Source organism: Loxodonta africana, chromosome 1 (genome assembly GCF_030014295.1).
Source record: "Loxodonta africana isolate mLoxAfr1 chromosome 1, mLoxAfr1.hap2, whole genome shotgun sequence".
Taxonomy (NCBI): domain Eukaryota; kingdom Metazoa; phylum Chordata; class Mammalia; order Proboscidea; family Elephantidae; genus Loxodonta; species Loxodonta africana.
Window position 1 is genome coordinate 96,659,240 of NC_087342.1, and position 12,028 is coordinate 96,671,267.

General features: G+C 44.2%; 1 protein-coding gene across 21 annotated transcripts in view; it reads left to right on the top strand.

Moving 5' to 3' along the window:
* The window catches only part of PPARD (peroxisome proliferator activated receptor delta), a 79,655-nt gene that overhangs the window by 36,272 nt on the left and 31,355 nt on the right, over positions 1–12,028 (top strand). Inside the window, exon 3 of one of the 21 annotated variants that reach the window (XM_023540144.2) lies at positions 6,210–6,361. The exons of 18 other annotated variants lie outside the window; for them this stretch is intronic. The gene's annotated coding sequence lies outside the window, so the exon portion shown is untranslated. Of the gene's footprint in view, positions 1–6,209; positions 6,362–6,405; positions 6,675–12,028 lie in introns of those variants that run through there. 2 more of the 21 variants (XM_064285056.1, XM_064285095.1) reach the window with 2 other exon arrangements.

The window sequence follows — 12,028 nt, forward strand, 5'->3', positions numbered from 1 at the left end:
GCAACTGGGGAGCCCCTCATCTTAGCTTATTTTTAAGCTCAAAATGTTTATTAGTGTAAAAATAACACATAGAAACTTAAAGGGCAAAAAGGGAGTCTTTATCTGACTCAGGATCTCTAGTCTCACCCCCACAGGTGAAGGTGCACAGTATCCTGTGTATTCTCCCAGACGTTTTCCACGTACATACTTGTGTGTATATGTATTTAAATTAATTAATTTAATTAGTATGTGGAAAGTACGACTATGTCTGGCACATAAGCATGGGCTCAGTAAATGTGAACTGATATTATTATTAGGCAGTTTTTTAAAGCTTCAGTTGGGTACTTTTCCCACAGCAATTCCATGGCTGCATTTTGTGGGTGTCTATAAATGTAAGAATTTCTAGAGCTATATACTTAAGATTAATTCAGACTGCACACTCTAAGTATGTTCTACCACAGTTATAAAGTAAGCAAATAAGTCAATAACAAAATATACATGAATGGGATATATAAATACTATATACTTAATATAAAAGTAAAATGAATAAAAACCCAAATAAATAAAGCCAATAAATAAAAATGCAGCAACAGGAAAGTGGGGAAAGGGCTGATGGAGGAGATACAGGGTCTTTTGGAGCACATCGCAGATGCTGTTCCAAGGAAGTGCTGTTAAAGCTGAGGTTCGAAGGCTGGGTAAGAAGGAGTGAGGCGTTCCAGTGGGAGGAACAGCCTAAGCTGGGGCCCAGAGGTAGAGAGATCTGGTGTGCTGGGAAGTTAAGGGTGAACAGAGTGTAGAATTTTGAAGGAATAAGAGATTTCAGACCCTCACCTGCTCAGTGTCGATTCAGAAGCTGCCTAGTGAACACTTTACCTCTATCCGCTCTGACAGGCATTGAAATCAAAGCACACCTCTGATTCTGCCCTCCGCTTTGCCTCAGAATTAACTCCACACTCCTTGTTGTCGTTGGCTGCCTTCAAGTTGGTCCCCAATTCATGGCTGCCCCATGTACAATGGGATTGAACCATTGTGATCGTAGCGTTTTCATTTGAAAGGAGATCGCCAGATCTTTCTTCCTAGTCCATCTTAGTCTGGAAGCTTCTTTGAAGTCTGTTCAACATCATAGCAACATGTAAGCCTCCACTGACAGATGGGTGGTGGCTGTGCTTTTGAGGTGCATTGTCTGGGAATCGAACCTGGGTCTCCAACATGGAAGTGGGAATACTACCACTGAACCACCACTGTAATCCCTCCATCGCTCCTTAGTAACTAGGAATTCAAGGCCAGCCATGTCCTAGCCACATCTCCCATGGCTGTCCTTCTGAGAACTGGATGTCCCAGCCAAAGGGGACAGCTTGCCGTTCCCAGGTGTACTCTGTGTTGCCTGGCTTACTTTGGCCTTCCCTGGGAGGGTCTTTCCTATCTATCAAGCCCAGCTGAAAGGAATGCTGCCCCTTTCAAAATCAACCCCGCTTCTCCAAGTTAGAAATATTTCTTTCCCAGCAGCGTCCACTGCTTGTGTGGACTCCACACTGTGGTTGGTGCACTTGCCCTTTTCAGGGGCAGACTGTCTTCCTCATTTGGTATCTCTCCTCCATAGGGGTCTAGGTCAAAGCTTTTGCATGTGATTATTATCCAGATCAATCCCATTGATGGGTGGAAGGTTGCCATATGGGTCATAGCAAAGGCTGTCTGGGAAAGTGTCAAGACTAGTGTTTCCAAATTCCCAACAGTGTTTAACTTTCAGGGTTTTGGAACAAAAAAAATAGTAGTTCCCAGAATCGTAAGTTTTTCTATATTTTTCCTAATACTTTACGAATTTTTAAAGAAGAATGTTACCGTTGTTGTTATTAGTTGACCCCATGTGTACAGACTAGAACTGCTGCATAGGGCTTTCAAGGCCGTGACCTTTTTGAAAGCAGATTGACAGGCCTGTTTTCCGAGGCACGTCTGGGTGGGTTCAAGCTGCCAACCTTTCAGCTAGTAATCTAGCACTTCCTGTTTGTACCACTCAGGGACTCCAAAAGAATGAGTGACCATAACAATAAAACTATGAATTATTTTTCCGTAATAAGGTTATATGAAAGTTTCAGATGTTTTCTGTTAAAAAAAAAAGATACAATATTAAATGCATAGCTTATTATTATTATGAACCAATATATTGTGACAAGATTATATATTTAAATAACATAAAGATGACCTCTACCCGCTATAGACATTGATAATCAAACCCGTTTCTGTTGAGTCTATTTCGTGTCATAGCAACTCTATAGGACAGACTAGAACTGCCCCATAGGGTTTCCAAGGAGCAGCTGGTGGATTCAAACTGCTGACCTTTTGGTTAGCAGCTGAGCTCTTAACCACTGAGGTTATTTCCAGTTTTGGGCAATTATGAACAAAAGCTGCTATAAACATCTGCATGCAGGTTTTACGTTTCAGCCTAGGTTTTCATTTCACTTAAGTAAATACCTAGGAGTGTGACTGCTGGATCTATGGCAAGTGTATGTTTACTGCCAAACCGTAAACACGTTTAAAAACCAGAAAAAAAAAAAAAACGGCCCAACCCTGTTGCTGTCCAGTCGGTTCCAACGCATAGTGACCATATAGGACAGAGTAGAACTGCCCCATAGGGTTTCCAAGGAGTGGCTGGCGAATTCAAACTCCCAACCTTTTGGTTGGCAGCCATAGCTCTCAACCACTGCGCCACCAGGGCTCCGTAAACGTGTTTACTGCCAAACTAACTTGTTTTCCAAAGTGGCTGTGCCATTTTGCATCATTACCAGTAGTGTGTTAAAGTTCATTTTTCTACAGCCTTGTTAGCACTTGGTATGGTCATTTTTGGTTGTTCTGTTTTAGGCATTCTAATAGGTGTGTCCTATAGGGTCGCTATGAGTCAGAATCGACTCGACGGCACTGGGTTTTTGAATAGGTATGTAGTGGTATCTTATTGTGGTTTTAATTTGCATTTTTCTAACGATTAATGGTGTTGAGTATCTTTTCATGTGCTTGTTTGCCATCCATTTGCCATCTTTAGTAAAGTATTTGGTTCAAATCTTTTGCCTATTGGGTTAATTGGTTTGTTTGTTTTCTTATTGTTGAGTTTTTAGAGTTCTTTACATATTCTGGAAACCCTGGTGGCATAGTGGTTAAGTGCTAAGGCTGCTAACCAAAAGGTCAGCAGTTTGAATTCACCAGGTGCTCCTTGGAAACTCTATAGGGCAGTTCTGCTCTGTCTTACTGGGTCGCTCTGAGTCGGAATCGACTCAATGGCAGTGGGTTTGGTTCAGTTTGTATATTCTGGATACAGGTCCTCTGTGAGATATGTATTTTGCAAATACTTCCTCCCAGTCAGTATTGTCTTTTCATTCCCTTGATATAGTGCCTTTTGAAGAGCAATTCTTAATTTTGATGAAGCCCAACTTACCAATTTTTTCCTTTCATGGATTGTGTTTTTGGTGTCATATCTAAGAACTCTTTGCCAAACCCGAGGTCACAAAGATTTTCGCCAGGGTTTCTCTAAAAGTCTTATTGTTTATAGTTTTACTTTTATGTCTGTGATCCATTTTTATTTAATTATTATGTAGGGTATAAGATTTAAGTCAAGGTTTCTTTTTTTGCATCTGGATTTTTTCAGTTGTTTCAACACTATTTTGTTGAATTCTGTTATTGAATTGCCTTTCACATTCATCAAAAATCAATTGGCCATATTTGTGTGGATCCGAAATGAAATTTTAAAAGACACCAATCATTAATTGTCCTTTCTTTTTTATAGTCTTGATCTTTTCTATAAGATACATTTTCCAGGTCTAAAAACATTTCTTTCATTTTGCATTGATATTGGTTGAATTGTTGAATGTATGCCCAGAAGTATCTTCAAGTTGGTTGTTGAGGGGTATATGTTGGCTTTGTATATGCTCGTTTCCTTTTTTAGTGATGAGAGCATTTTGTCTGCCCCAATTTTGGTTTTGCCATTACAACCAATATAGCCTTTGCTGATTCACAATTCAGATCAGTTTCTTCTGAGTTTATATCTGAGAATTCCCCAACATTCACATCTTCTTTTTGCATTTCTTCAATAGCAAATAATGAAAACTAGAAAATGCTGGCATTATCAGACAACTTTTGAATAACCTGACGTTCAGATCTCCTAGCAAGATTAACAGCACTATATAGAATCACATGTCAAAATTGTCGAACTGAGGATTTAGTTTGCTTCCAAAATTTGTTATTTTTAAAAATACCACTCATAAGATTTGTGTAAAGTATACAATGTATATATTTATTTTGTTTGCAAGAATGACACTCACCATTAGCAGCAGACAGTCAGGAACACATAACGTGGTTAACAACTATAAGCAAAACTGATTAGATTATCACCACTTTTCTCCTGTCCTGGCTCCCAGAAATGTCAGCCTTAACCTTCAGCTCCACCTATCACAGAGTTTTTTGCTCTTGCTTTGGACTTGATTTATTATTGGATTCCTTCCAACCGGCCACATCTCTAGGTTAATTGTTAAACTTTCTTGCAAGAGGATCATAGTACTTTTCCCCATTGTTTTCAGTGTCTCAACTGACATTTCTGAGGATTGGGATTCAGTAAAACATACAATTTTCTCAAGAAATGTGGGGAAGAAATTCTTGCATGGAAGTACTAATCAAGTGGTGTCATAAGGCAGGGCATGAGGAAAGCCAAGTGTCATAGGGTTCCTGGTGGGTGAACTCCACGGGGCAGCCTCTGTGTCTTGTCCCTCAGGATGTCTATGGGACCTGGCTTAGTGGCTGACCCAAAGTGGGTACCTGTCCCAGGAGGCTGCTCTGTAAAAGTTGCTGCGTGAACAAATGAATGACATTCCAACCAATGGTTGTTTAGAAACTGTAAACAACTTTGGCTGATGAAGATAGTTCAGGTTGTAGAGTTTTGTAAAAAGATAAGGCTAGAAAATATGGGACCCTGATTGCGCAAGCCATGAATGACAAACACTGAAGCTTAGATTTTTATTTTCAGGACACTGGGGAGAGAATTAAACGTGCTTCATCCGTGACTCTTTGGAGAGCTGAAGGCAGAACGGCTTTTGACCTCCCCTGTTTTTTATTTAACAAAAAAGGTCAAAGCTACAGAAAAGTTGAAGGACGAGTACAATGAACTTCTGTATTTCCTTTACAAAGGTTTCACCAGTTGTTCACAATATGCTGCATTTGCTTGACATTGTCTCATAGATTGTCCATAGTCTGTTTTTTTTTTTTAATTAATTACTTTTAATCTTATTTATTTGGTTTTTGAGAATATATAGAGGAAAAGCAGTACCAGTTTCCACAGTTTCTGCACGTACAGCTCAGTGACATTTATTACATTCTTTGAGTAGTAACATTCCTTGTTTGTCGGATTGCTCCCTTGTGATTAGATTCAGGCTAACATTTCTGGCAGGAAACCTGAATAGGTGAGGTGTGCTTCCTGTTGCTTCATATCAGGACGCCAGATGATGCCATTTGGCTCCAGTCAAGGTGATGCTAACTTTAATCACCTGGTTAAGGTGGTACCTGTGAAGGTTATTTTTGTTTGAAGGCAGAGAGCTTTGGAAAGAACTTTTCACTGACTTTTGGGAACAGCTGAAAACCGCTTTGGAAAAGGGACCGTTCCTCTGTCAGTTGTAGCCGCTATTGAGAAACATCCTGGGGTAGTTAAAAAAAAAAAAAACCCTGGCCTGGGAGCCAGGAAATGAGTTTGGGGCCAGACTCTACTATACTACCATCCCTTCCTGTGACTAGAGACAAGTTACCTCATCTTTCTGAGCACGGTTGTACATTTAAGAAAATAGACACCCAGAGAGGTGAAGCAGTTTGCCCAAGGCCACTCAGCTAGTGAGTGGCAGAGCCAGGATTCAAACCCAGCTCAAGGTCCAAGCCCTGCCCTAGCCCCCTTGCTAAGCTGCATCCTCTGAGGGGCTGGTTGTCATTAAGGTGGCCCCACAGTGCAGAAGCATCAGGAGCTAGATACCGCCTCACAGCTCTAGGCTCTCTAGTGCTTGGAACCAAGCAGAACACCACCAGCGCTCGCGGGATCTGCTAGGTGAGAAGGAAGAGAGAGCTGCCTTTCTCCCCCAGGTGCCTCACCCGTGCGTGGCAGGCACTCCCATAGGAAGGCCTGGGCACCTCTGGCAAGCTGGTAAGCAAGCTCTTGGATGCTCTCCAGCCACCTTTGGAATAAATGCTTTCGTGCCTCTGTTACAAAGGTGAGCTGCTGGCGCCATTCCAGCCTCCGCCTGCCCGGACGGGGAAGTGCAGACCGCAAGTACCTGGCTGGCCCTGGCCCATGCTGGGGCCAGTGCCCGGGATCCCCAAATTGGCCTGTGAATCCCAAGAGCAGTCGGATGGATAGAGAAAGGTACTGCCTCAGCCTGTCTGGGTTCCTGTGGGGAGGGAGGGTGGCAGGAAGTATTGATGGGGGAAAGGTATTCAGAGCCTTGCCAAGCAGGTTGCTGTGGGTGGGGAAACACCTCCTGCGTGCTCTGGACGGCCCAGGATTTGGGCAGAGGTTCTCAAGGAAGCAGCCAGAAAAGAGGGCTGTGGGTTTGACTCTGGAGGATTCAGGACTGAGCCAGCCACTGGGACCTTCTGCTCAGGTGGCCTCCCAGCCCACCAACCCGTCATCTTCCCACTTGGCAACTTTCCCCAAGCAAGTGGCACCTGGACACTTGGTGAGTAGAAAGATCAGTGTCTGTTCCACCTGCCACTGTGGTCTTTGCCTGGAACAATTGTTTTGGGGAAAACAGTGACTCCAGCTGGATCAGGATATGAGGCTTAGAGCTGAGACAGCCCTCCCATGTTCCCAAGTTCTCCCAGTGCTTCTCCCTGCATTGCTCATTCTTGATGGCCTCCAGGGAAGGAGCTGGGTTTAGGGCCAGGGCCAAAGCGGCCTGCTAGGAGTTCTTCCCTGGCTCAGAGCCACCTTGTGCCTTAATCTTGGAGAGACCTCTAGGGCTTTGACAGCCACTAGGCAGGGTGGTGGGGCCTCTGGGGAGAGGTAGCCCCAGAGGGAAACAGTGTTTTCAGACAGCCGCCCGACCACCTGTTGCAGCTGTAACCCTTGCTGAACAGTGGCCACAGTTGATTCTTTCGAGGGAGCCCCTTCTTCCTCCTGCCAGACTGGCTGAGATCCGAATCGGGGCCTAACATGACCTGACACGTGAGGCCTTCCGCTGTCTGAGTGAATTCCCCAAGTGTCATTGCGGTGTCACTCCAATTCTGGCGTTTGCCCATCACGTCCTACACACCGTCCTCCTGACTCTGAGTCCTCAGGGGTGAGACTGCAGGTTTTTACCAGCTTCCTCACCCAGAGCTCTTGTGGGCTCTCAGGCAGTCATCAGATCCAGAAGCTGCTGGCAGAACAGCATGAGAATTGGGAGAGAAGGACATGGGCCAGTTTTCTGACTCATCTCTTTTGATGTTAAAAAAAAAAAAAAAGCCTTTTCTGGGCTCCTTCTGATTTGAATCTTCTTGTTCTGTTTGTCCTTTCGTTTCTTCTATTTTGGTTCTCTCTTTCCTCCCTTGGGAACTTAATGCTTTTCAAATGTTTGTTAACTAGGCCTTTATCTGAGACCTTAGAAAGCAACCAGATTGGTGTGCTCTTGAAAGTAAAAGAGAGACCAGAACGCAAATATTAAAATGTCTTTGAGATTCAACACCAAGAGAGCTTTGCTTTACCTGTTGCCAGTACCTGCCCTGAGCTGCTTTCACTCAAGCGAGACCCAGAAGTTTTTGTTTGAAAGAAAGCAAGAGGTTTGAGGACGAGGACTTCTGGCTGTTCTCCTACTCAAAAGACATAGATAGGTGCTTGTTTTAAAAACAAAACCACAAATTTGTATAACGGTTTTAAAAAAAAAACATTGCTGTCGAGTTGATTCCGACTCATGGCAGCCCTACGTGTTACAGAATAAAACTGCTCTATAGGGTTTTCTTGGCTGTAATCTTTATGAAAGCAGATCGCCAGGCCTTTCTTCTGCAGTTCCGCTGGGTGGGTTCGACACACCAATCTTTAGGTTAGTAGATGAGTATACAACTGTTTGCACCACCCAGGAACCTTTGTATAAAGGTAAAAAGTACTTATCTCCCCACCATCCTCCTCTTCCCTCCTAGCTCACCATCATAGTTGTTGATATTGTTGAGCAAGTGTGTGTAGCTTTATGTTATTTTAAACAAGATGGACGTGTGGAAGATGTGTAGTTTGTCTGCTTGCAGTGTTTTCTTGATGATGCTGTGTGTCATGGCCGTCCTGCCACAGCACCACGTCTGTATCACCTGCCACTCTCAAGAGTCTGCAGAGAATTTCATGACATGAGTGTGCCAGAGTGTCGTATCTTGAGACAGACTTCTTTAGCTTTGTCTGCTTCAGTTTGCTACTCTCTAAAATAATGATGTCTCACGTTTGTATTGCGCTTTTGAACCTCCCCCTTTTTCTTTGCTTTTTGCTTATTAAACATAGCACATGTTGATTATAGAAAATTTAGAAAAGTCAGCTAAGCGTAAAAGAAGAAGTAAAACTTATCGCTAGGGAGTTCATTAACATTTTGGTGTATAAATTTTATACAGGCCATCCCCAGGTTACAAATGCCTGACTTGCGTACAACCCAGAGTTAACAAACCAACCCTTGTAAAGCCCCATTATGTTAAAAATTTGAGGTACATACAGTGGTTTGTAATAACAAATGGGTGCTACTTTGTGACGTCCATCCAAACACTATTATTACTGTATCATTATGTTTAAAATGTTTTAGTAATGTTTTTATACCTGGAAAGGCACACTGTGTACTCTGCACTAAGACAAACATTTGACTAACTGATGTTGAAAGTGAACCGTACCTAACAGTTCCATCTTATTTACAAATTCTCCTTAAAGATGGACTTAGGAACAGAACTCGTTCCTAATTCGAAGACTGCCTGTAATGTGAATATCTTTCACATTTAATATCTCATCTGAGCCCTGCTATCTCCATTAGGGAAGCCAGGTGGGTATTTGTCCCATCCTTAAAGTCCGTTGCCATCGAGTCAGTTCCGACTCATGGCGACCCCACCTAGTTCAGAATAGAGCTGCTCCATGAGGTCTTCTTGGCTGTAATCTATGGAAGCAGATCTTCAGGCCTTTCTTCTGTGGAACCACCAAACCAAAAAACCAGACCCACTGTCAAGTCTATTCCAACTCATAGCGACCCTATAAAACAGGGTAGAACTGCCCCCATAGGCTTTCCAAGGTTGTAATCTTCACAGAAGCAGACTGCCACATCTTTTTCCTGTAGAGCAGCTGGTAGGTTTGAACCACTGATCTTTCATTTAGTAGCCGAGCGCCTAGCCACTGTGCCACCAGGGCTCCTGTGGCGCTGCTAGGTGGATTCAAACCTCCATCCTTTAGGTTAGTTACCAAAAAACCAAAAACCAAACCCATTGCCATCTGTCTTTTAAGACAGAGTAGAACCGCCCCATAGGGTTTCCAAGGAGCAGCTGGTGGATTCGAACTGCTGACTCTTTGGTTAGCAGCTGAGTTCTTAACCGCTGCACCACCAGGTCTCCTTTAGATCAAGTGCAAATTGCCACTTAGGGACGTCAGTCCCATCTTAGAGATGGGAAAACTGAGCCACCAAGGGGTTTAAAGATCGCTTAGAGGTACACTGCATAGTAAAGACGGAGCTGGGAGCATATTTGTCATATAATCCAGTGCTGATGTTCACTCCAGGTATCCCATTATCTCTTCACCTAGAGGTAGACTGGCAGGGGGGAGGGGGATGCTGGGCATCTGGAGTTCAGCAGGGCCTGGGCAGTCTCTGGTTTGTTGAATTGCCTTATCCAAAGGTTAATAAACAGACAGCACCTGGGGGAGAACATCTCATGACACTTTGTCCCCTTATTGACTTAGATGAAAAGGTAGAAGATGCATACTACTCATGTCTACAGATGATCTGAGATGAGGAATTGTTCACACTTTGGAGAACTGGATCAAGGCTTAGAAAACACTCTACAGGTTCTCACGACAGGCAGAGTCCACAGGATAACTTCTGGATGCAAAGGGCTACCTTCTGTTTCCATGAGCACAGACCAGGGAGATGATGTGTCTTGACGGCTGGGCAGTGACAGCCGGTATACCTGGGACCATAAGCCAGACATGCCATTTCAACGCTTTAGCTCCACCTCGATTATTGGGAGTTTTAGGAACCGCACATGGAGAGGGTATGGTAAAGTAAAGAAGGGGAAGGGTCAGGAAACTGTCAAATGACAAATGCTGCCATCACTGAGAAGGAGTTACCTGGAGAAGAGGGCTGTGGGGAGGAAGAAGGTGCAAACAAGACAACAGAGAGCAGGCAGGACAGGAACTAGCAGTGGAAGTTACTTGGAAGGAGAGTCCGCTGTGTCAGGGTATGGAAAACTTTGTAGCATTGAAGGGGTTCAGAATGGAAGCGAGAGAGGCAGTCCAGTGGAGCCGTTATACCATTCTTCCTTGCTCTGTTTTTCTCATCTGTGCTGTTGTTAGGTGCCATCAAGTTAATTTTGACTCATAGTGACCCCATATGACAGAGTAGAACTGTCTCATAGCATTTTCTTGGCTGTAATCTTTACAGACACAGATGGCCAAGGCTTTCTCCCATGAAGCCACTAGGTAGGTTCGAACTACCAGCCTTTCAGTTAGCAGCCTAGCACGTAACCATTTGTGCCACCAGGGCTTTTTAGGGATAAGAATAGTGCCTGCCCCAGTCTTTACTTGAGAGGCTTAAGTGAATAAGGAAGGAGCTTAGAATAATGCCTGGCACACAGAAATGCCGAAGTTGGGTAGGCTCCGTGTAGGCCGGGTCGTAGAAGGTTTTCTGGGGTGTGTGTTTGGCTGTAACCTGCTTCGCCAGGCTTTTCCATTCCTTGCCACCCTGGTCTGCTTGTACTTCTTTCCACCTCTCTCCTCTGAGCATGGGATCCTGTAGTTCCCCACCTAGAACACCCTACTCCCCAGTCTGTATAAAAAAATGTCTTCTGCTGCCTTGACAGGGAAAACAACAGAGAACCCCTGAGGAAGCACGAGAGCAGTGGAATGCAGACCTCAAATTATCATAAAAAGACCAGACTTAATGGTCTGACTGAGTCTAGAAGGACCCCGGAGGTCATGGTCCCCAGACCTTCTGTTAGCCCAAGACAGGAACCATTCCCAAAGCCAACTGTTCAGACCGGGATTGGACTGGACTATGGGATGGAAAATGATACTGGTGAGGAGCGAGCTTCTTGGCTCAAGTAGACACATGAGAGTATGTGGGCATCTCCTGTCTGGAGGGGAGATGAGAAGACAGAGGGGGATCAGAAGCTGGCTGAACGGACACAAAAATAGAGGGTGGAGAGAAGGAGTGTGCTGTCTCATTAGGGGGCGAGCAACTAGGAGTATATAGCAAGGTGTATATAAATTTTTGTATGAGAGACCGAGTTGATCTGTAAACTTTCACTTAAAGCACAATAAAAATTAAAAATGTCATCTATTCACTCCATGATTTTATTTTCTTCTTTGAACTCTTAAGTATTTTTCAAATTTTCTGTAATGTGCGCATTTTACTTTTAAGACGTCTTTGTATGACTCAGCTCGGTGTTGGCCTTGAACCTTCCCCGAGGTCTCCAGCAGAGGCCATTTCCTCCTCAGGACTTGCCCCACCCTCCTCCCTCCAGCCTTTCATGTGGGCAGTTGCAGGTTTGCTCTTATCTCCTCCCTGGCTGGAGTGTAAACATGTTAAAGGCGCCTAAGGATTTGTCATCACCTCCCCATCCCCCACCTTGAGGCAGAACTGAAGCATGTGAGTTATCTAGGCCTCCTTCCACTGGTTAATGCCCAGTGAGGATTTTAGAGTCCAAAGGGCTAGAAGCACCCAACACCCTCTCCCCATTGTACAAATGGGGAAAATGAAGCCCAGAGAAATGAAATGCCTTTTCTGAAGTCACCTGGCAGATCAGCAAAAGAGCTGACCCTCTCTGGGTCCGTAGACAGGCCTCCTCGGCCAGCTGTCTCTGGAGTCCCTGTTTTCACCTCCACAGC